The following is a 25,532-nucleotide window of genomic DNA, read 5'->3' on the forward strand; positions in this document are numbered from 1 at the left end:
TTGCTTGGATAATTTCTCTTGAATCTTATTGTAAATCTGATGAAGTGCAATTAACAATAACCATGCCACATCCTAACTGTTGTATTATTTTAAGTTTCTCTGCCAAACAAATAGTATAAGTTAAAAAATACAATCTCATGTATTATTATTTTAGGACATGAGTAGAATATAGCTATATTCTTAGACTGTAATGTGAAATAGCTTTCATTTTGACACAGTCTGTTCCATTCTGAACAAAGCTGCAAATAGGAGCACATTAATTACTCTCAGCATGGCATTTGCTCTTCCAAACTACCACCAGAATAACCTGTTGCTTATAGTATTTTGGGACTTCTGTAGCTCGTATGTCTAATCTCTCTCACATTCTTCCTACAAACCAGTTGAATTGGTTCAGATTATCATAGCAGCAACCCCACTCTTGGTACCAATTTTCTATGTTAGTTAGAGTTGTGTTTATTGTGATCGAAATACCTGACAGAAACAACTGAGGAGAGGGAAGACTTATTCTGGTTTATACTTTTAAAAAGATTTCAGTCTGCACCTACAGACAGGGAAGGCAGACAGAGTTACTGGAAGAAACTTGTGACAGTGAATGTTCACATAGCATGAACCAGGGAGAAGTGTGATCAGGCTGGAAGTGCTACCCAGGATGCCTGGCAAATTCTCTGTGTGGCTTTATATTGTCTTCATTGTTCATAATAATTAGGTCATGAAAACAGAGGAGTAAACTTTGGAGATTCCTGAGCCTTAGGTCCTCCCTCTCCAAAGCAGACCCTGAGACAAAGACTTTCTGATTGTTGTTTACTTAGGGACATAATTCTGGGGTAGAAAAGTAGAGCAGTTGGGAAAATGAATGAAGGACAGAGTTAAAACCTACCCAAGGTGCATCTTTGTGCTGCTTATGGTCATGTGCCACTGTGCCTTAATTGTACTTGCAAATACCGAAAAGGAGAGTAGTTTACAGAGGGGACCTAGAAGAGCAGAATGTGTATTAGTTATTATAGAGTCTGGATTGTTAGGAGTAGGTTCTTTCTGATGCAGGCATGTGCGTATGTGTGTATACTATGTAAGTTTTTTCTTTAATTACATGTATAAGTTTGCATGTGGGTATGTAAATTTAAATTCAGGTGCCTACCGATGCCAGAAGTTTAAGATTCCTTGAAACACAAGTTTTGGGCAGTTATAAGCCTCTCTAATATGAGCGCTTGAAATATAACTTGAGTCCTCTTGAAAGAGCTGTATGTGTTCTGAACTGCTTAAGTCATTTCTCCAGCCCCATAATTCATGGATTTAATAAATCAGCTTAGGTTTTTTTTATATTTCTAGAGTTATACAGACATAACTAAAATCAATTTCAGAACATTTTTTTATTATCCCTTCTTATGAAACCCTATACTTACCTACTTCAAGCTCTAGGTAGACATCAACTGCTTTCTGATTCTATTGATCTGTTGATTTTGGAAATTCTATAAAAACAGAATTACAAATATGCAATCAAAGGTACATTTGAGTCCCATGTGTACTTATTGATTTATCATGCACATCTGCTATGAGCTGGTACTGTGCTGGGCGTGGGAGAAAGGCCATTGTTGATTAATTTTCAAATAAACAGCCCTGACTGTTCTGACCATGAATGTTGAATTTGTCAAAAAGAATATCCCCCAAAGTCTAAAAATTTCAAAAGCCTGGATATCTTGAAATTATAGCTCTTGATTAAAACCGTGATTGTGAAAAGCCAAAAATCTGGAATCCCAAGAATAACCTGTTTTTAAGCAGCAGCAGAGAGATTCTGGGGGAAAGGAACAGTAGTATCAGACAGCAGGACCAAAATGCCACTGTAGAACGGGAACTGTTTGTCTGAAATGACATTTCCCTGCAGCTTCAAGGTGCCAGCCATGCTAGCACTACCTTGAGAATAGTTACATGTACGGGGCAGAATAAGAAGACGCATCGTGGTCCTGGTGTTCCACCGCGAGGGCTGCTTCTTCCAAATACCGGGCTTGTGTAGGAATGCACGCAGAAGGGCTCCGTGTGTCCCAAAGCAATGGAGAAAGCACTGCCGTAAGATGGGGGAAATTTCACATAAAAACCAACTTGTAGTGGTGTCTATGAAATCATAGCACATTTGAGAACATGGACTGCAGAGCAAATGAATGTGAGTGAGTCATCTAATATCCTGACAGAAAACCCAACTGTTGATCAGAAGCAACATGGGAGCACCTCCCTTTTCTGGTGAAAGGGATAGGGTAGAGGGGAGGTGACAGGGAGAGACTGGGAGGAGAGGAGGCAGGGAAGCTGAATAGATATGTAAAGCAAATAAATAGCTCTAGCAATAATAGCAGCAACATAACAGAATGCTACAGAATTGAAAGGTAGAATCTAAAACATGATGTTATTATCAGCACACTTTTAGATCACTAATGCAGAGGGCAGGGGAGGAGCAAGACTACAAATTATAGGTAATGAATGTGAAAGTCAGCCAGCAGTTCTGGAGCACTGTTCAATCACCCATATGTAGTCTACTTTTGTCGTTTTTCATTGTCTAATTTTATTTTAAACTTTTTTTTAAAATGTAAAAGTTTTCCCCTCATTATCTTAAAGAATCTACATTTTTTTTGCACATTACCATGCATTTCATCTTTATGCCATTTAAAATACTGGAAGTATAAATTATGAGCATGCCCCCATAGTTCTGATATACTTCTTGTTCCAAATCTGACTTGTTAAAATGCAGTCTCACCATGTTGACCGTATATATGCATTTTGCATGCATATAAAATGTTGAAACTTCCTCAGTAGATGAAGAGACATGGTATTATATATTTGCTTTTCTAAAATGCAGCATTTGTCAAGTTCTCAGCTCTGTGGGTGACGGCTATATGGTGGTGAGCGGATGCAGCATTTGATTGATCTTGTCAAGAAAGCTTGTGTCACCTGCCGCTGTATTACAATGACTCAAATTAGAAATCTGGGTGCCAGTCATAGGGACATGCATTTATTCATTTTTGCTTTCTGACTTATTTAATTATGAATCAAGTTTGTCTTCTCATAACTGTTATGCCCAGGAGACAGTTGTCTCTCTGTTGGAGATAAAGAAAAGTAAATTTGTTCAGGGTATGTGGAGTATGGAATCAGAAGATGGCCCAGTTCTAAGCAGCATCTAAAGCTGAGATTAAAGGAAAAGAACCATGAGATGGTGAAGAATAAGTCCATAGGCAAGAAGAGAAAATGAGAAGCATAAGGATGCAGAAACCAAAGAGGGCAAGTAGGCACCTATACCACAAAGTTAAAGAAATAATAGCAAAGGATTTCTGAACGATACCTGTGATATCCATGTGCCTTGCATTCTTTTGCATTCAGATGTTAGCTTAACACCTAATTTAGCCGTCAAGAGCATTCTGGATGGCAATTCAATAAAACAAATTCTTGAAGAAAATCCCCAGTTGTGTGCTTGAGCAGTTATGATCAACACGCATGTAACCTACAACATGGTATTAGTCACACGTGTCCATGAGACTGTGTCTTTTTACAAATGTTAAAAAGCTTCAATCCTGAGAATAGAGACACTGATAAACATTAGAGAAATTATGTGGATAAGTAGGGTGTTGAAAAGAGGAGATTAATATGATGCATGACAGATATATGGATTTTAGACTCAGATGACGAGCATTTCAAATACATAAGAACATAGGTCACTTAAGGTAACAGAGGCGTACATGGATGCTTGAGCACAGCAGGCTCACAGAGGCCTAGTGTAAAGAGCCCACCCTGGCTAAAACACACACTTATCAATCTCCAGTGTGTGATCTGGAACATACTTTTCCAGATACTTTTGATCAGATACTTTTCTGAGGTGTCGCCTTCTTCTACTTAATAAGGAACCACAGTGTGAGCTTTTATTCAAATTTCCACGAATGCTTAGCACATCATTACAGAATCACACAATGAGTTACAAATATTCACTTGTGCTGCCCATTCTTAGAGTAAATATGGAATCACTCGGCACTGTTCTTGGCTCAGGTATAAAGAAGAATTTGAAACATCCAATTCTCTACACCCATGGCTCTGTGGAAGGATGAACGCTGTGAGAAAAGGAAGAGCTATGTAGCCGGAGCAGAAAACAAGGTGGGGGAGGCGGCGAGTGAGGAGTGGCCACTAAGTAATTTTGTTTTGAAAGAAAACAGAGTGAAAAGGGAGGCTGTTCAAATATTTCAGAGGCACAGTGGCTCATTTCGTAAGCATCCACACTCTATGTGGATAGAGATGGACCTTAAAAATGTGGGGGCTGGAGATGGCTCAGGGGTTAAGAGCACTGACTACTCTTCCGGAGGTCCTGAGTTCAATTCCCAGCAACCACATGGTGGCTCACAACCATCTGTAATGGGATCTGATGCCCTCTTCTGGTGTGTCTGAAGACAGCTACGGTATACTTATATAAATAAAATAAATCTTTAAAAAAAATGTCAGGGCAGAAACATGGAGGGTCTGGCCTGAAGTGCACAGGAGAGGCGGAGGGCCTTTGAGTGAGGTAAAACAGATACTGACTACTGGCTGGATAATGAATAAATCTCCCACAAGGAGACAATAGAGCAAACCAAAGGCCTTTGGCAGCATTTGGAAGGAGGGAACTCCGGGGAACTTTCCTCTGAATAGAGTTTCCATTTTCTGAAATTAAAGAAGGTGGTGGTAGCAGTGGGGGGCCAGGAGAAATAATAAATTAGTTCAGAGCTAAACAAATGATAGTCAGATGTACATTGAGATTTGAAAAACAAGTGACCTGGAAAAATTACATCAGAGGGAAATATATTTTTACATGATTTAAACAGTAGAGGAAAACAGTATTGTGTAAAACATGTTATTAATTAAAGTGACAACCAAAACCAACACAACTGATCATAGCACTAATAATTAAGTCATATTAACTTGATAAGAAAATTCTAGCTAAAATTAACGGAGATAAGTTCCATCAAATTACTAAGGAAAATACAGGAATTTTGATAACACTAAGATAGCAATTAGAAGCTTTCAAACAATCAGACAGATGTAAACATCAGTGTAAAAACCCTGCTTTGGAGTTGTGAGGATGCCAAATGTGTGCTCAGTCCTCTGATAATGCAGTGTACCTCACAACTAGCTAAAATTATATCACACAGAGGCTGTGTCAGCAGAAAAGACCAATATAATAGTCTACATATTCTTGGTGTGAGTTGTCCAGTTAAACCAGGGAGCCTTGGCTGCCAGATCAGTTTTCTATCATACCATGTCACATCCAGAGGAGCCAAGCTCCTATCAACAAACAGGGCATCAAAGGAGCAAATTCACAATGCCTTTCAAAGGTCGGGTGACTGAGAAAGGTAAAAGCTGAAGGGAGCACACTATTATGTCATTTATACGTTACCAGCTTCTTGGAATATTCACAGAAATTCAGGTTTCAGTCATGAACATGAATGAGACAAAGGGTGAGAGTCTGCTGAGCAAAGGTCTTCATTGAATTAAAGGTCTACGGCTGCATTTCTTACAGGTGCATTTCTTACAGGTGCATTTCTTGCAACATTGCTAAGTATTGTCGCCAATCTTCCATCTTGGTGATCTCAGTGTACAAAGAGGACTCTGTGTCTTTAAGGTTGTTTGTTATTGTGCACAGCAAGTGGCATTCTGCAAAGCTTCCAAGGAGCAAAGGACTCCAAAGAAAATCGCTACACACTTATATCTGAGCCCTGTAATGGCCATGAACTTCCTGGGGCAGCCTTCTTTGCTTTGTTCCCATCTCTCTGGGGACAATCCTTGTGTTACTCATAATCAACTATTATGTTTCAGAGTAGCAGTGTTGCTTTGGTCTCTATAATGGGTGGCGCCATGACCATGTTTTGCAGTTTAGTCTTGAGTAGTATATTGCTTCTATAGTCTTTTGTGGAGGGATATTGCTTTAAGTCTTCTCATAATCATTCATTTTCTTACTATTTCTCAAAATTTAACTTAAATATAATTACATCATTTTCTTCCTCTCTCCGTTTCCTCATCACCTCCCATGTTACCTTCTCAAATTCATGGCCTGCCTCCCTTTGTTTGTTTGTCGTTTGGTTGGTATTTTAGGACAGGGTTTCTCTGTGTAGCCCTTGCTGTTCTAGAACTTGCTCTGTAAACCAGGGTGGCCTCAAACTCACTGAGATCTACAGCCTCTGCCTCTGAAATGCTCGTATCACAAGCTTATGCCATCACCTCAGGCTTGTTTATTTTGAGATTGTAATTTAATGACATTCTCTTCCTTTTCGTCCCTCCAAACCTCCCACATACCCACCCCCTATCTCTTTCAAATTCATGGCCTCTTTTTCATTAAGTGTTAGTACACTGAAACATGTGTTTGTTCATACATATACATTCCTAAATGTACCCTGTTGGGTCCATATCATGCTTTTTGCCTTAAGTTTTCAGAGCTGGTCATTTGGCACTGGACAGTCAATTGGTGAGCTCTTCCCTAGGGAGTGCCATCTACTCTTCCCAACTTTACTCACTTGCATGGTCTCTTAAAAACATGTATTTTGTGTATAATACACACACATATGTATTATGTGCATACATACATGCACACATATATTTACACAACTTGTATATTTACACATACACATTATATATATACATGAACACAAACACACACACATATATTAATACGCATACACACATATATATGTACACACATATACACACACATACACATATGTGTGTGAAAACTGCTGAGTCCATTTAGTGTTGGTTGTATGTAATTTTTTTAGGACTGATGACTTGGATAACCATTTGGGAGTTCATCACTCTGAAAAACTAACTTCCCTCAGCAGTTGTCATTGTCCCCATCAATGATGGCGTGTCAACTGGTCTTATCCCTATTCAGGCCTTGTTTTAGCATCTATATTCATGGCATAGTGTATCCCTTAGTCTACATGCATGAAGCTTCCTTTTGCAGCAGATAGAGAGCATTTTTGAAAGCCACACCCGGGGGCAACGAGGAGAACAACTGGCAAGGGTAGCTCAGACTCACTGGGCACATCGGCAGCCACGCTTACCTCCTAGGCTCAGGGGCATATCTTGGAAGAGAAGGCAAAATGGTTTTAAGCATCAGAGAGCCAGGGAGTCTTCTGTGAGATTGTGTGCCAGCGAAGCTACACCCATGAATTAATTCCTCTTAATGAATAATCTCATATCTGAAAACAATTGATGAGCCTTTGATTGGGGTGGGGACCTGGTGTACAGTCTCACTTCCATGCAGATGTGTGGCAGGTGGAGAAAACAGCCAAAGGTACCCAAGGTGAACATGAAGAGCGTCACTGGGAGCTTGTCCATTTGAAAGAGAAATCTATTATCTTGCTACAAATGCTGATGGAGAGAAAGATAACATCGGAGATCCAGAAAGGTGGCCTGTGGAAGGAAATGTGTTTGGAACTTATGACCAGCTTTCTGTGTAGCCTCTTAGAAGAGGACTCCATGGCTAACTATAGATGTGTAGGCCTTTTTATTTTTTTTCATATGCATGCTTGTTTATGCAGTGTGTATGTGTGTAGGCATGTTTGCCTGTGTGGGCACATGAGTATGTATGTTGGTACATGCACATGTGTGTGGAAGCCTCATTGGTCACTTTCTAGCTTACTTACTGAGACAAGGACTCTTGTTGGACTCTGCTTACAGTTTGAGCTACTACTTACATGGTGGAATTGCAGGCAAGCCACTGCTTCATCACTAGGCCAAATGTGCTTCTGTGTTAGAAGAGTAGATGTCTATAGAGATGGCATAGAGTTGCTCTGATGTTTAGAGGCCAGGAAACTGAAAAGGAATCGCAAGGAAGAGGAGAAGTCAAGGAAAACCATGTTCTGAGGTCACTTCCTATTACAAAAGAAGGATCTGATCAGTGATGATAGATTCTCTTCAGCAGAGAAGAGAGACCCCGAGAAAGGCAGGTGAGTGGGGAAGACCACGTCCAGATCATTGATGATCTCCATAGGGGCTGTTTTGAGGAGAGAAGCAGGGACTAGGACATCATCATAACGGGCCCAAGAGAGAATGATCGGAGACTTTAGACAGAAATGACTGTAACCAGAACAATGAACAACACAGACAGTGTTTGTGCCAGTGGAGAGAACTAACGACAGGAGGGGCCGAACTGAAGTAAAGAATCTCTGTGTCATGAGAAACGTGTGCTAATAAATGGACAGATAGGATTTAAGAAAAGCCTGGGGGTCAGTTGTGAGTTTAATGTGGGCAGCGTGAAGTCTTGTAGATTTTTCAATAAAGAATATATATTAAAAACTGTATGTATTCATAGGTGAATTCACTGAACTGGTTAATAGGCATCATTCCTTTTGATAATCTATCTCCTTAGTAAAAATAAAAAGAATTGTTTATCCTTAGGTTGGCAATTCCAGCATGCAGATGTGGTAGCTGGCCTTAATTTATGGGGCAAGGAGCTCAGGCACAGAGATTAACAGCATCCATAAGCAGCAAAGTTAAACTCAAACAATCCAATTCCAGAAGAGAACACAGCGCACCCTGTACTACAGTCACTTTTGCTTTATTGTTCAGTAAATTAAAAATCACCTTTAATTCCATGTACAGTTGTCTTCTGGGGGGCTTACTAAAGTCATTTTTGTCTTTACCCAAATATTCTGCCTCTCCATTTCCATCAAATCAACACTGTATGTCTCTTGTTTGCATTTGCATAGCATGCTTATCGTGCAAAATTTGTATATCGGATACACACAGATCTCTCTTTTTTACATCTCGTTCTTGCCTACCTTCCCGATTGCTCAGTGCTTTATTGCTGGGTAGGCGTTACACATAAATAGTCCATTTTGTGTCCACACCAATTCTCTGAATTAAACACTAGCCTTTAAGAAAATGAAAACCGAGAGACTGATGGAAACTGGTATAGTGCATAGCTCACAGTAGACACTTAAATTAACAGCCAAATAAAAGAATGAACGAGTCAACAACTCACAGAGTTTTGGAGAAAAGAGCCTTAACAGAAAGCTTAGAGTCCTCACTGGTAGTTCAATAATTTTTTTTTTCATTAGACGATAGCTGTGTTGAGTTTGAATTCTTAGTTTTAATTAAAATCCTTTGTCTTCCAAGAACTAGCTGTTAAGATGTAACCCAAGTGGTTAGATGGAATTTCTCACTCGCCGCGTTCCCAGTATGGAGCTAGCTAGTTTTCTGTGGCGAGCGGCACTGGTACCACAGGTAGACAACTGTTCTTCGGGACAATATTGAATTAATGTTTCAGCTGATTGCTATCTCAGACTGAATTGTACAGAGCACTGCTTTGGAGGTGAAACCACTGAAGAAAGGATGATTTTCAATTACTAAAATCGCTGAAATAGTAAGGGCGGATAGACATTTAAGGCGTACTAGTTGCACGTTTCGGCTTAGGTAATTGGTATCTTTTCCTCTCTCTATTCTTCTGTTCGCTACATTTTAAGAGGTTTTGAGGGCAATATTGTTTACAGCATCCCATTCTGGAGAGTTTCTATACGTTTCCTGAGGAAGATTAGAAGCCTGCCAGATGCTGCTCTCGGAGTATGCCTTGTCTGGGTATGGGGAAAGATGTGCCAGCTGCTGAATGTCTCTTTTAACACAAGCTTCTCCTCAGCTCTGGGTCCTCTGGGTCTGAGAAGTCGGGGGCGGGCGGGGGGCGGACAGAGTGAATGAGGAGGGTGTGGAGGTGGAGGGCGGAGGTGAAGGGTTTGTGAAACAATTACAGGTTGGGGAATCCCCTGTTTTGTATTCCTGGTGGGCCAGAAGTGATTTCACAGAAAGAGCTGGACATTTGTCAGGGGTCATGCAGTTGTAAATGTTGTGCTCTCTGTATGGGATGCTAAATGGAGGATCTGTATTTTCAGTATGTCTTACGCACGAGTCTTGGGGGAGAGGAGGGGTAACCTCATTTTTGCACTAAGGTAAGTGTTACCTTTGACCTTGTATAAGGGCAACTGTCTACGTTGGCGAAGCAACACCAGGGAGTTATTTTACATTTCCTTATTGCTGCTCAGTGTCTGGAGCCCTGAGGATGGACTGACACCCAACTCACAGTAGCGTGGCAGCATCCTATACGGGGCTACATCCTCAGCGCTGGTCAATCAGTGCACGATTACGCACTTTGAGTCTTCTCTTTCTGTCTAAAGCTACCGTTGTTTCTGTGCTATGTAAGAGGAATTTAAGCAACTGAGAATATATTCATGCTTGAGAAAAAAAAATTGGGTCTGTTTGCAGATGCTGTTGCTGCCTGCCTCTCTATCGAGGCAGGATTGTTTCTGTTGAGACAAGCATGAAAGTTGTATCCCTAAGTGTCAAAATAAAATGTCTACTCGGCTTGTGTGACATCAATTAAGAACTTAGAATATCACATCCCGCAGCTCAGCAGAGAGCCCTGCCTTGTACAGGCTCTATCCTGCCCAGTCATGTTTGCAATAGCAGCTTATGAAGATATTCGGGACAAGAGGTGGCACAAGCTGTGTGGTAAGGACTAAGTCACCTCTGTACTCCATTGCCAGGATAGGATAGACTACCTCAGGACACTCTTGGACATTTCAGTTAAAAGCCTTAGTCTCCCCATAGAATGTCGCTTTGATTGATAATTTTATATGCTGAGTTTTGAGATCAGAACTTAAATTGCTTCTCAAGGAAAACTTTTAAATTAAAATTGCAGCGTGCACTGAAGTTACTGCCATGAACACTTGCTGGATAAATGAACTAAATTGAGAACACTGGTAACATGTTCTCAAACTTCTAAAGATGTAGTGCACACAGTAGGTATCGCTGGAACAGTGAGCACAGTAGGTGTCACCTGGAGCGATGCTCGCAATGGGTTATCACCGGCAAAATTTACCTCTTCCTACGAATTCATGTATTTATTTTGATTCTGTTATTTCCCAAATGATTCTTGATCTTAATTGTTTGAACATAGATATTTTTGTGTTAATATTTTTTGTTTTATTTATTTATATTTATTATTATTATTATTTAATTTTTTTGCAGTCCAGTCCTTATCCCCCTCCTGGTCTGCCCTCCCATAGTTCCTCATCCCATTCTTCCTCCCCACCTCCCGTCTCCAAGGGGATGTCCCCACCCCACCCCACCAGACCTCCCCTCTCCCTGAGTCCTCGAGTCTCTTGAGGGTTAGGTGCATCTTCTCTCGTTGAGTCCAGACCAGGCAGTTCTCCTCTGTACATGTGTTAGGGGCCTCCTATCAGCTGGTGTATGCTGTCTGGATGCTGGCTCAGTGTCTGAGAGATCTCGGGGGTCTAGGTTAGTTGAAACTGCTGGTCTTTCTATGGAGTCACCCTCCTCTTCCCCATTGTAAATCTTGGAGCACTCTGGAATGTGTTTAGTCAGTTTTAATTGTCTATAGCTTGGAAAGCCTTAGATCATGTTAGGGAGGGAGGAGGGCATATATTAGTAACGAATACAAAACCAACAAAACACCTTTCTCCAAGCAGCTGCCTCATGAGAAAGGGATCCTCCCCACCCTGACCACCCAGAGCAATGAAGTAAGGTGTCAAGTTCTGAATACAGCTCTGGATGGGGCCCTAAGGCATGTCCCGACAGCCCTGCGGAAGGGGACACAGTCAGGACAAACTCCCTACTGTCTGCATTCCCCTGTGTCTGTCAAAAGTGCCAGTTCATCCTCCCTAGAACACTAATTCATTGTGGTGATGATGTATAACCTCTGGCTTATTTTATATGATTCAAGCCTTAGGGAAATTCATTGATTTTAATTCGCTTTGACAAACATTTGTCTTGAGTCTCCATTTAAGTTGGCAATTTACAAGAACAGCAGATTTTTTTTTTCTCCTGAGAAATTAAAGCGTGCCTCACTGTGGGGCGACATTTCTGTGTCTGTCCACTCACTTCCTTCTACCGAGAAGATGTTTTATAAGGTATTACACGATTGCTTTATGTACTTATTCTGCCGATTTATTTAGCACGGAGGAGATCGTGAATAATTTAGGGGCTTTTAGGTCACAACCTATTCCTGGATTAGATATCATCTTATTCTCGGAAGCACAGAACTCGGCAAGCGTTGTTCAGGGCACAGATTTTTATGGACTTTGGAAGGTGAATTCACTTTGGACATGGCAAAACAATTTATGCATGAGACTGCACAGTAACAAACAAACAAACAAACAAACACACACACACACACACACACACACACAGAGAGAGAGAGAGAGAGAGAGAGAGAGAGAGAGAGAGAGAGAGAGAGAGAGAGAGAGAGAGAAATACACATGTGCGTTTGCTCAGCGACAGGCTGACCAGAACTATTTCTTTCTTTGTCCTGGACCTTGATGGATTACTGGCTTAGAAAGCAGGCAGAGATGTATAACCACAGCACTCATTTTAACAGAAGCCAGAGATTCTTCTACTCCTACCCTTTGGCTTTTTAATTCAGCTACGTGTAAAGAGGATGCTGTGAGGAAACACGTTATGATTTATGAGCCTGGATTCCGTTGCCCTAACAAGATTGCTAGGACAGCTGCAGGCTTGTTTGCTCTGAATTTCGAAAAGGGGAAAGAGAGATGTTTCCTCTCCCAACCTAGGATTCTGAGTACTTAAAATTAGGGGGAAATGCTGCTTTTAATTAATTTGTTTGTATTTGGAGGTGGGGTGAACAGCATCAGATAAGACAAAATAACTGGTATTATTTTTATTGTAATTAATTCTGTAAGATGTGGCTGCTTGGGGATCATTGTCTACACTGAGGTAACTGAAGCACATGATGGCTTTAGTGATGAGGAGAGCGAGTCTCCCCCGTAGAAGGACTACTGTCCCCCTTCAGTTCTTATTCTGTCAAAGCCTATTTATAAGTCATATTCTATGCCACTATTAGAAATTAGTTATTCTTGTTTCCAAAATATTAAATATATATATCCATATGTATGGATATATATATATATATGTATATATATATATATATAAAATACTGTTTTTGATAGAAATAATATCATCAAGAAGGCAGGGTGAGTTTTATATTGAAGAAATCGGTAATTTTAGGTGCAATTGTCATTAGGTAGTTAATAGACATTTTAAATTTTTGAACTTTAATCATTTGTATACCTACTGGCCACTCTTTTCTTGAACTTTAAAAATATTTTACATTTTACAGTTAGCATCCAAACCAATGGTCTTCCTTATGGCCTTCTCACACGTGTGTGTCACTATACCTTGGCCTTATTTGTCTCGCCCAGTTACTCACTGGGTCAATTTCCTTCCTTCCTTGTCTTGCTGGTCCCCTTCTTTTTCCCCACAATAGTGCCCCCTTCTGTTTACATGTCATATGGATTCGATTCCATTCTGTCCCCTTCCTGAAGAGATCTTCTTCCCCCTCTTGTATTGTGTCTCCTTTAAAACACTCACATTCACACACACATTTAGATTCTGCACATGAGAAGAAACATGATACTTATCTTTCAGAGTCTGCTTAATTTTCTATAAATAGTAAAAACAGCAAACATGTTGGGAAAGATTGTGTGTCACAGAACCCCTAAGTGGCTGTTTACTTAGGTCCCACTGGGGACACTATGCCATTTACTGGTGATAGGGAAATCTAGGGGTTCTGGGTATGGTCTGAGTTAGGAAAACAGGTTGAGGAACACAGAATGGTCCCGTATTTTGGTCACCAATGTATGCTTCATTTAAACAGTAAATGTAACTAGGATCTGTGCAGATCCACATTTCACATTTAAATATAGGGACCAAAATTATTTTATAGATAACACAGCACATGACTCTTAAAAGGAAAAAATGATAGTCCCATTGGATATTTCAAAAAACATTGTTCATTAGAAATAAAAATGATAAAATTCTTTTCTCTCATCCCCAAATAGCAACAAAAAGAAAGAAATATTCTTATAAAGCAAGAAAAACCAGAGAAGTGAAGGTGTGGTTTATTTTCTTTCAAAGTTTGTATTTCAGCCCAGTGTGCTAACTCCATGTCCCTGAACAGGGGAGATTGTTATTCAGAAGTAGTAGAAACCCAAGAATTAGACTTCTGGTTTACCCAAGATCATTTCAGCGGGCTCTCGCCACTAGTAATCACACAGCATTCAGAATGCTATAGAATCTATTCCTAAGTAACGCACTATAACAAACCGTTATTGATTTCCCCCAGAAGCTTAAGGCTAAATGTCTCCATGGCTTTCGGCGTCACCCTTCATCCTTTGTGAGTCTTGGGAATGAAAGCACAGCCAAGCCAAAATAAGCCGTCCTGAAATTGTTTGCAAGATATTTCTACTCATCCCACATGTGTCCATACTTTGGCCATATTGCATAATTGAGAACAATCTCAGTATCTTGCCCACAAGTGTTGAGGATGAGTCGCTAGTTCTCAGGGCAGGGACGAGTCTGTTTGATTGATTAGCTGCTCTGAAGCGGCATTGCCTGTCACCAGGAATGAAATGGGACTTTGAGAAAGTAACCAGCATGATCAGCTCAACTTCAGATTCAAAGCAACTTTCACCTTCTCCTGCTTTTGTAATTAGATCCCAGGATGGTGTTTAAGCCCTCAGGTCCTTTCACGTTCCTTTAGTTTAGTCTAAAGGTCTTATGTACAATATAGAGTAGGATGTTTAGTTCATTCCAGTGTGTGCACGTAAGGGCAGCAGCCTTGTCTCATAATGGCCTTCCGGAGAGAATGTCATCGTAATTCTAATAAGGCTTGGTAGAAAAGCGAGAAATCTGTCTCACACAGCCAACCCCATCTTAGTGCTAGTGAGAACAGCAGCCCCTCACCAGGATGCTATTTTAGATTTCTCCTGTTTCAGTGAGGCCTCTCTATTTTGTGCCTCCTGCCCTAGCAAGGGATAAAAGTTTAACTGAAGAACGCACTTCGTGAAGCATTTTAAAATGTGTACGTTTTGTTTTTTAAAGTTTGTAAGATAGAATGCAAACCAAGTTAAAAATTCCCTTTAAAATTTTGAAAACAAAATGAGGAAGAGCAAAAGAAAAGGAGAATCACAGTGTCAGAGGGGTGAGTGATACAATCCTGAAAGTCTTGTAGCTGTCTGTGGCCGTACCCAGTGCACTGTTCACATGGTTATGTGTGTGCGTGGATATATACACGATGGGGGAAATTACCACTATGATACTTTATTGGAAATGTAAACACTGTTCCATACACAAAATATAATTGAACACACCTTTAAAATAATACAAGCTGGGGTTTGATAGATGGATTTCTGAAACAAGCACTTCCTTCCTTCCTTCCTGTCTTGTCTGTCTGTCTGTCTGTCTGTCTGTCTTTCTTTCTTCCTTTCTTTCTTTCTTTCTTTCTTTCTTTCTTTCTTTCTTTCTTTCTTTCTTTCTTTCTTTCTTTCTTTCTTCCTTCCTTCCTTCCTTCCTTTCTTTCTCTCCTCCTCCTCCTTCTTCTTCACCTCCCCCTTCTTCTTCACCTCCTCCTTCTTCTTCACCTCCTCCTCTTCCTCTTTCCCTCCTCCTCCTATTCCTCTTCCTCCCCTTCCACTTCCTCTTTTCCTCCTCCTCCTCCTTCTTCAAAAACAAACTAAATTTGGGTAGAATTTGGATCCATGGGGGTAGGATAGAGCTAAAGGAATTTTAAATATATGAAAAGCATTAGGTGAGCATTTTAAAGAAAAATGTCTATATTTAATTTTGTCCTACTTGCTGGTGAGAATAGTTGTGGAAAGCAAGCCAGCAGTGTTTAAAGTGTGTTTCACAGCCCCTCATGTCAGGCCTTAGTACTCACAGCAGAAACCTCACAGGGGTGAAGGAGAATGTCTAATGAGGATCTTTCATCCTCTTGTACAGCTGCCTAAGGAGGTGGTACTCGAGACCAGAAAGCAGCAAAACCATGTACCATGGGGACAAAGAAATATGATGTGGAATGTGCATGTCTAACACAGCACACATAGAGGCAATGCACTAGATATAAATAAAGTAATGTGGATAACCTTTAGGAATATGGACAGATATTAGAAATCTGATGCAAAAATAAAAGAAACAGTAGAAGTCAAAAACAGAAGCAAAATGCACACCAAGTACTCCACTGCTTACCCGGGGTTAAGTTGATGCACATAAGCTGTTTTTAAGAGGCGGGGATATGAGAAATGGAAGTTGGGGAGTAAAAAGTGGAGCTTGAGAAACAGGAGAGGACCAGAAACAAGCTGGAAAGGGAATTGAAGCAAGAGAAGCCTTTCGATAGCAGAGTATCGGGAATAGAAGAATAAGAGCAGACAAGAAGGATCTTTGCATTTAGGGTTCAAACTATAAGGCACTCCTTTTGGGGTCCGTTAAACTGCAATTCCAGGGATGCCGTTGGACAGGAGGACAAGTTAAAAGAAGGCATTCTGAACAAGTCACGACCAGGAAGTAAATGTTAAAAACATTTCATGTTTAAAACTACCTTTTAAAAAATATTTATCTTTTATCTTTTTTATAGTCCAGTCATTATTGTCCTTCTGGTCCACCCTCTAACAGTTCCTCATCCCATTCCTACTACTCACTGTCTCCAAGAGGATGTCCCCACCTCCCATTCCCCCATTCTTTTCCCATTCCACCCCTGCCCTGTCCTACCCCAACTCCCTCCCAGCCTTCCCCTCCAGACCTCCCCACACCCTGGGTCCTCCAGTCTCTTGAGGGTTAGGTGCATCTTCTTTCACTGAGGCCAGACCATGCAGTCCTGTGTTGTGGATGTGTGCGTGTACGTGTGTGTGTGTGTGGGGGGGCAGTTCAAACCAGCTAGTATATAACCACTAGCAATGGTGTTTCTAGACAGCATGGGCTTTCAACGATGCTTTTACAAGACTATGAGGCGCCTCTGCAGGGCCTGTGATAGGGAATGGTTTTATTTCTTTGGAGTCTCCTCCTCCAACCTTAGTGCCTGTCTTTGTCTTCACCTTCCGGGCATCTTGACTGTGGAGATGAAGCCAGGTTGGGGCACTAATGTTCCTCCATTGAGGTTGTTTTCACTTAGTTTTTTAAGATTTCCCCCTCTCATTTCCTCTCCTATTTTCAATGTTTAATTACTTCATTTTGAGTCCCCGTTTCATTTTCAGTTCTGACAACACGGTCTGCATTTCCAGCCGTTTTAGGGGCAGCGAATCAGCGAGCTGCAGAAAGACTCGAGTTCTCTGCTCTCTCCTTCTCTCTGAGCTTGGGCTCTACACACTCACTCGGTTTACTTTTAAAGTGGAAATGGTGGCTGTCTGCTGCCGGTTTAACACTATGGAAACGCACAACCATGTTATTAAGTGTTGTTTCTCCTTCTTCTGTTTATCCGATATAAACTCAAACCTGTGACCAATCAGACGCTCTCCGGTGGCTTCATTTCAAACCCTTTGCTGAAAATCTTGGTCCTGTGTTTACCCAGTGAGGGTGTGATTCACATCACCCTACACCACTTGCACTTAGCTATTGCTTCTTCAAGGATAATTACTATTTACCTAATTATGTGGTAAGTGCTATTCAGTGGTTGGATAATTAAACAACGTAATGCACAATTACGAGACAACTGTGGTATCTCAGGGAATTGGAAGAGGATTCATTTTATCAGTAATTCATTGGCTAGCAGAAGAAAATGGCGTCAAGTCATCCGAAGGTAAAGGACAGATGTCATTTGGTTTCATGTTACAACCTAGGACTTAGCATCCGGGAAGCAGAGTGCTTTCTCCAATGAGAATGGATTTTGTGCACTTTGCTGGACAGCGCAGGAGTCCACTTTCCGTTTCTCTGACTGGGAGGGAGTTGTGAATCTTAATACTCACCTCCATGTAGGCCTAATTTGAGAAGCAATACAAATGTCAGCAAGTGCCATTCAGAGTGTCAACCTACTTAGTGCTCAGTTCCACTAGGTTCTCAGAGTCTGCGACAGGGCTGCGAACATCACAGTGCCTGGTAGCATTTTGAAACTGGGGGAAGTTCTTTGCCAAACTTATAGGCGCTTACCCCTCAGAAATTTGAGTCCAAAGTGAAGCTTTTGGATCTGCATTCTAATCCAGAACCTCTCAGATCTCCTCAGGTGAATTCAAAGCATCTTCAATTTTAAGAGGCTGTGCAAACAACAAAGAAATCTTGGTTTTGGGTGGAAAGGTTAAGACCACTGGTTCCTCTTCCCAAGGACCCGAGTTTTTTCAATCATGTATAGATTCTGAAATATATCTGATGCTAAATCCCAGGACACATTGACAATAAAAAGAGTAGACATATTTAATAAAAGAGAGCAGGAGTTCGTTTTTTTTAAACCATCTACCATAACAGGTCTATCTGCCATGATGAAAATAGCTTATAATGACAGATTTTTGAGAAAAAAATTATTTTCCTTTTCAATTGGGCAACTAATGAGTTCTAAGGGGTCTTGGCCTATAATATAGAAGAGAGAGTTACTACTGGCAGCGTCTGGTATAGTGTTTGCTTGCTGCTCTGCGTTACTGAGATGTGACTGGCAAATAAACACTGCATAAAGTTAAGGTGGCACTGTGTGGTTTGATATTTGAATACATTACGAGACGATGTACAATCAAGGTTATTAAAAGTCATACACATTTTTCTTGTGCTGAGAGAACTTAAGACAACCTCTTAGCATATTTGAGGTATAAAATATATCGCTATCCGCCATGCTGTAATTAGTTCTGGAGACTTCCAGAACTTACAAGGTAAAATTTAAATGTTTTAGTCATTGTCCCAGGGAGGCCATGCAGAGCTATAACTGAACAGAACTCTGCATTTGAAGCAGCATCTGGGGGTGGTGTAGGCCCGTGTGTACCACACTCAGTACAGCATTACTAATAGTCCCCAAATATGGGCGAAATATGAGTGCTCTTCAGTGGATGTGTAGGCGCAGAATCATGGGTCGTATAAATTGGGGGGGGTGATGATTACAGTGGATATTCTTCAGACTTTACAAAGGAAGTTGGGCATGAACGATTCTGGGGGACAATGAGGGTGAAACTAGGCTAACCCAGAGAGAAGAAGACACCACGTGATCCCCTTATATGCGGGACCTAACATAGGCTAAGTGCACTTTAGAGTAGAAAAGCAGGGTGTGGAGTATGTAGGGAGCCAAAGGTAAGTGGTAAAGATCAGATGTACAGTCTGCCTACTGTACAGCACGGACACTACACAAGTCATCATCTGCTGGGTATTGGAGGTTTGCTGAATCATCTTCATATTCTCTGAACACAAGAAAGGCAATTGAATTGATGGAGATCTCGGCCCAGACCAATCATCTCATTATGTAGCCGCACATGAATACAGCCTGTGCTACGCCTTGATTGCATATGACAAAAATTAATAATAATAATGGTTGTTTCATCTGACTTTGACCTATGACTAACATTTATAAAAATCTTCCCCCAAATTATCTGCTATGCAGATTCTTGCCACTGCTTACAGTCTTAAACAGAAGTGTCCATTGTCAGAGCATGCCTAGCTTCTGACTTACAGGAAATGACAACTGGCTTCTGACTAGAGAATTTACTAGGTGCCCCAGCTTGTGTAGCATATGAGTTCTTCCATGCAAAGAAGGTGTATTGTTTAGCAACTTCAGTGTCAATCTTCCTGTGCATCCATGATCCTCTGTGCTGTGGCGCCTGAAATTTATTGCTATGGGCAAAGTGGTACAAAAGATAGCTGTTCCGGGAGCGCCACTGCATGCAACAGTGTGAACGGCACTTTTAATTTGTCTTCCCATCTGACGGTGTGTCTAATTATACTTTACAAAACCCATTTTAAGTGGTAGTTAAAACTTCCATTGAAATATATTTACATAAAAATGAAGATTAAATAAACACTTAAAAGTTACATCATGGAGGCATCTTGATTCTCTCATTCCTTCTGCTGCATTTAAAGCGTGATCTACATTTTGTTTGTACTGGAAGAATTTTTTCAACAAAAGCAGAGTGTCCAGAAGCAACTGCTCAGAATGGGAGAAGGAGGAAGCAATCCCTTCTTGCTTTGAAATTTTCCAGTCACTTAGTATTCACATTTGAGTAGATGGCAACTCTTTTCTACCATTAACATTCTTTTAAAGTGTTCTTAAATTTACACCGTTGCTAAAAGTAGTGGTGGGGCAGAGGCATATTTTATTAATCTTATAGGGATTAAAAGATTTGATTAAACATCTTTAAAGGACAACAGATTATACTTCTCTCCCCTTTGTTTTCTGCCATCTTGAGTCTCTCTTCCCAATATCCAGCATTGTAGTTAGCATGATAACTGCTCTACTTACTAGAGCATTATTCTCTTTTTATACAATGGAATATACATTCTTCTCTTTTGCAGACTTTTTAACAAGAATTTTTACTATATTAGTGCAACTCTTTGCCCAGACCTCTCATAATTATAATCAGTATTACAAATCTTCCTGCAGTTTAAAGCATTTGTTTTAAAACTTGCCAGTGTATTTCGAGTCTTAAGGAAAAGTAGTGATTGGTTCCCAGACTCCCCAACGTCTATAACACAATCAGTCTGGGACGTGACTGGTGGTGGGTAACTCTTTCAGTGATTTTTATTTGCAGCAAGACCTGGGAGCTCCTGCTTTCAGGGACCAAAGAGGTTTCCTTTAGGAGCTCTGTGATAACACTGCAGCTTTCTTTCAACTTGTCTGCTCACTGGACTCACGTAGGGAACTTACAAAATTCATGACGTTGTAATTTGACTGCTTTAGATGAAGATTTGGAATTTGAAATTTCTCAAAGACCCCATGTGATCCTCATGTGAGGAAAAGTTTGGGAACCATTACATAAACCCATAATTTTAGAAAACATCATGGACTAAGTTTAACTGAGGAGGCAACAAGACATTTATATTAAAAACTTTGGCACTGAAGAAAGAAATTGGGGAAGTCACTAGAAGATAGAAGGATTGTGCATTAGCATAATTTATATTAGCATAATCAATATTGTAAAATGGTTATATTACTAAAAGTGTTTTACATGGTTAATTCAATTTTCATCAAAATCCAATCAAATGCTTTACAGACTAGAAAAAAATTTCTAAAACTCTCATGGTATTGCAAAAACAAGTAGCCTAAACAAAATATTTCTAAGAAGAAAGCAACATTGGAGGCATTACAGTATCTGATCTAAAATATTTTACAGTGTTGTCATTACAAAAATGTCATGGTGCTAGCTGGCACAAGATCAATGGGATACAATAGAGGGCTCCAAAGCAATGCACCCAGCTAGAGCCACCAAAGTTTTGACCAAGCTATCAATAACATTCTCCAGAAGAAAGAAATTCTTTGAAAAATGGTGTTGGAAAAACTGGACATCAACATGTAGACTAAAAATGGGTTTATAGTTCTTGCTCTTTACAAAACTCAACTTGAAGTGAATAAGACACTCTAAGGTATGGATACTCATGCCTTTAATCCCAGCACTCAGGAGGCAGAGACACCCAGATCTCTGAGTTCAAGACCAGCCTGGTATACATACCAAGTTCAAGACGAGTCAACACTATGTAATAAGACTTTGTCTCAACAAACAAACAAATAAACAAGACTCTAAGGGAGGGTTTTGGAACTTCTGGAGGAAAACATGTATAAAGTAGGTTAAGACACAGACATTGGCAAGGGTTTTCTGAAGAGGACTCGAGTGTAATGTAAAGTCAAGTTTTCCCTCCCGGCTACTTTGTTCCCTAAAATACCCACTCTGAGACTAATTGTTTATTATAAATACCTTGACTGTAAGCTTCAGCTTGTTCTCTGATTTGCTCTTATTGTCCCTTTTATTTTGACCTAGTTTCAGCTATATGGGTGGTTTCCTCTCCTTGTCTTATGAGAGTTCTATGTCTCTTGAGAGTTCCTGGGGTGAATCTCTCTTTCTTCTAACTTGAGTTCAGCTACATGTTGGTTTATGTCTATTTCTTTAGCGTCTAGGCAAATCTCCTGTACTTCTGACTATTTCCCCAAATCCTTTCTATCCATGATGGATGTTCTACCTTCTCTTTTCTGCTTCAGCTCATTGGCCATGACATTTTTATTGACAGGTGATGCTTGTAAGAGGTTCTCTCTACACTTGATTTGTCAAACATATTCCTAACAGATTGCATGACATTTAATGTAGAACAGCAAATAAACAGCCACCAGAGTGAAGAGGCAGCCTACAGAGTAAAAAAAGAGTTTTGCATACTATGCCCCAGCCAAGGGATTAGTAGCTACAATATATAAGGAACTGCAAGATTTGAACACCAGAGTCATAAAATCATCTTATCAAATGAGCTAATGGATAGAACAAACAACTGTCAAAGAATGATGAATGAGTAACAAATGTTTGAAGAAGGGTTAAACATTCTTAGCCATCAAGGAAATGTGAATTAGAACTGCTTTGGATTTCATCTCATCCCACTCAGAATGCCATCGTGAAGAAAGTAAATGACATCAAATGCTGGTGGGTTCTGGGTAAAGAGGAGCCCTTCTACAGTGCTTGGGGGAATGTGAGCTGCATGGCCATTATGAAGGTCAATATAACAATTCTTCAAACAACAGAAAAAAAACTGCCACAGAATACAGCTATGCCACACCTGGACTTGTATCAGGAAGATTCTAAATCAACACACAGAAGAGATAATCACACAACCATGTTTTTGTTCTGCACTATTCACAAAGTTAAGAAATGGAAACAGCCAAGGTGGCCATTGGCAGATAAGTGGAGAAAATGGGATACACATATATAAAGAAATTTTCTTGAGGCATAGAGAGAAAACAAAACCACGGCTCTGACAGGAGAATCGATATAACAATTGTCTTAGAGTTAATGTTGCTATGATGGAGCATCATGACCAAAGCAACTTGAAGTGGAAAAGGTGTACTTGGCTTACACTTTCATACCACTGTTCAGTTTTGAAGCAAGTGACACAGGAACTCACACAGGGCAGGAGGAACTCCTGGAGGCAGGAGCTGATGCAGAGTCCATGGAGGGATGCTGCTTACTGGCTTGTGCCTCTCGGTTTTCTCAGCCTGCTTTCTTATAGAACCCAAGACCACATGTCCAGGAGTGGTCCCTTGTGCCACAGATGTGCGTGTGTGTAGGGCAACTTGTGGAAGTTGATTTCTCCTTCTTCAGCCATGTGGGGTTCAGGAACTTAACTCTGGTTGTCTTATTATGAGAACAATAAGTCCAAGAAGATTTGAGTGCTGAGTAGCTTATCACTTTCTCCCTATATGGCATCTGCCTGTCATTCAAGACCTATGTAACAGTTCCAGTTTTTTAGAAGTTGTTCATTGATTTCTCTTTCTCCTGTGACTCTCCAGTGATGGTTCTGTGTCTGTTCACTTTTTGTCTTGGCTTCCACTCACCCCTTAAATTTTTTTTTAAATTTTGCATTCTCACTTTTAATTTTAGATGTAACCTATACAGCACTAGTGACATGTTCAGTTGCAGTGTTAGTCGTTAGCCCCTGGGACTTATGTCATGCTTTTTGGAATTCTTAGAGTGAAATTCAGATGTCCCTAGAAACAGCTTTTGGTCTGCTGGGATTCACACACACACACACACACACACACACACACACACACACACACACACACTGGGTTTTTCTTCTCAATTCTCAAGGTGACCTTTGTAGTTAGGGTGTTCCTAATCATGCTTATCTGATGATGTGTTTCTTATTTTTTAACTGTTTCCCAGTGACTCCTTTCTCCCGGCCTTTAGTGCATATTGGTTAACTAGTCAATTATAAAATAGTAGTCCTTTAGCAATATCATTTTTATTTTACATAAGAATTTAGTGTATGTTTACAGTGTAGAGCCCTTTGGATTATTGGCTTTCTCCACCATGCAATTCACAGTAGTTTAATTTTCTGATGAAGCAGTCTTGGCCAAATGGATGCCCCTAGTGAGTTTTTTCCTCTCTATTTGTATCTCATTTACTCTTTAGAGTTGATACTTCTTTTTATTTTTATTTCATTTAGCAAACTTATCATTTTTCTCTTATAGTCTTTATTCCCAACAAACCTGATATTAAAAGAATGGAAAAATCAAATATGCATTTTACTAGGAAAATTTTACTCCTATGTAAATTTATATCTGCTAATGTATTTTAGTATATAAAACTATGCACAGTTTTGTTTTTTGTGTACCTATGTAATTAATCTCATTAACAGTGATTTGATGATATCTAGCAACAGTCACCATTTTCAACTGGACAACTGACATATGTTTACTTCTTGTTTGCTAACACATTTCATAAATGCTGTGTATTTTGAAGCCATGTAAAATGTAGTATTGGAGGCACAGGCTTATTTTGCTATAATGTGTACAGAGATTATTAGTGGAAAACCAAAGAACACTACTCAGACTGCAGAATGGAAAGAGAAGATATCACAGGTAGTTTTAATGGGAATTTGTTAGAGGGATTATAGATAATATGTGAAGAAGATAAAATAGTATGATAAGAAGCTCGTGAATAGGGACAAACACATTATATGTGGAAGGAAAAATAGTCTGCCATAAATGAAGTTTGAATTTAGTTTTGTTTTTTCAATATTTTCCCATTTTTATTGTCACCTGATAGAGTAGCTGATATGACTAGTTGACAGGGAGGGGACATGTTTCCAACATGTTTTTCAATTGTAGTGCGATGTTTGCTAAGAGATGACTATTCTATCAATCTAAGAAAAGACCGAAGGGTTATTACCAGGCCAGGAGCGAGATTGCAGAAATGAGGGACTCCAGTCTGTTTGAAGCCCATTTGTAGAGTTCATTGCTTGTGTCTATTATGTCTGGGATAACTGTAATCTTCGTTTTTGGAGAGTGGAGTCCATGGTGACTAGATCATCTTTGTCTTCTTTTCCAGTCATGCACAGGGCAGGGACTTCATAAACCCTGATTGAGTGTGCATCAGTTTGCTTTCTTCTCTTGTGTTTTTGCTCACTCCCCTGTCACTATTCTTAATTGATTTTCAAGATCTGAACTGAAATGTTTTGTATTCCAAAGGAGGATGCTTCTAGGAACACTGCTTTGAATGGTTCACAGAATTGGTTCAACCTTCACTTCAATTTCCTTCACTTCGCGCTATTACAGATGGAGGGAACAGTGTCAGGCTGCCAGGGCTTTCTGATGGACTGCATGTGGCGTGCTGAATGACTTCAATCAAACAGATAGAGTGAATGATAGAGTGTAGCTTGGCCGTAGAATCAAGTAATTTCGTCTGGAATGTTATGAGTGGCTGAGATTTTCGGTAACTTACCCTTTCCATTTAAATTCTTGCATTGAGTGACTGACTGTTTGCTGGGGATCTCTGTGGCATCAGGATGTTTGTCCCTAGAATGTGCCACTTAAGTCAAGTCCTTGGGGGATTTCTCAGAGCCCGCTAGGCGTAACACAGTATTTATATTTAGCAGGTAATTAATTAGTGTTTCTTGATTGAATTAATTATTGCCTAGTTGCAGAAAAGCACAAATGTTGCTCTGAATACTTAACACAATAGAAATAACTTAGAAAAAAAATACTTCCAGCCGGCCTATGAGAAAAAAATCAGCTCAGAGTCCTCAATATTTTTAATTTAGAGTAATTGTAAATTTTACTTCTAATGCAT

General features: G+C 40.1%; 1 protein-coding gene across 4 annotated transcripts in view; it reads left to right on the forward strand.

Moving 5' to 3' along the window:
- Tafa2 (TAFA chemokine like family member 2) overlaps nt 1-25,532 on the forward strand; it is a 464,270-nt gene that overhangs the window by 199,085 nt on the left and 239,653 nt on the right. The window contains exon 1 of one of the 4 annotated variants that reach the window (XM_032913330.1): nt 2,242-2,885. The exons of the other annotated variants lie outside the window; for them this stretch is intronic. The gene's annotated coding sequence lies outside the window, so the exon portion shown is untranslated. Of the gene's footprint in view, nt 1-2,241; nt 2,886-25,532 lie in introns of those variants that run through there. 4 annotated transcript variants of the gene reach the window in all.

The sequence above is a fragment of the Rattus rattus genome, chromosome 1 (assembly GCF_011064425.1).
Source record: "Rattus rattus isolate New Zealand chromosome 1, Rrattus_CSIRO_v1, whole genome shotgun sequence".
Lineage (NCBI taxonomy): Eukaryota > Metazoa > Chordata > Mammalia > Rodentia > Muridae > Rattus > Rattus rattus.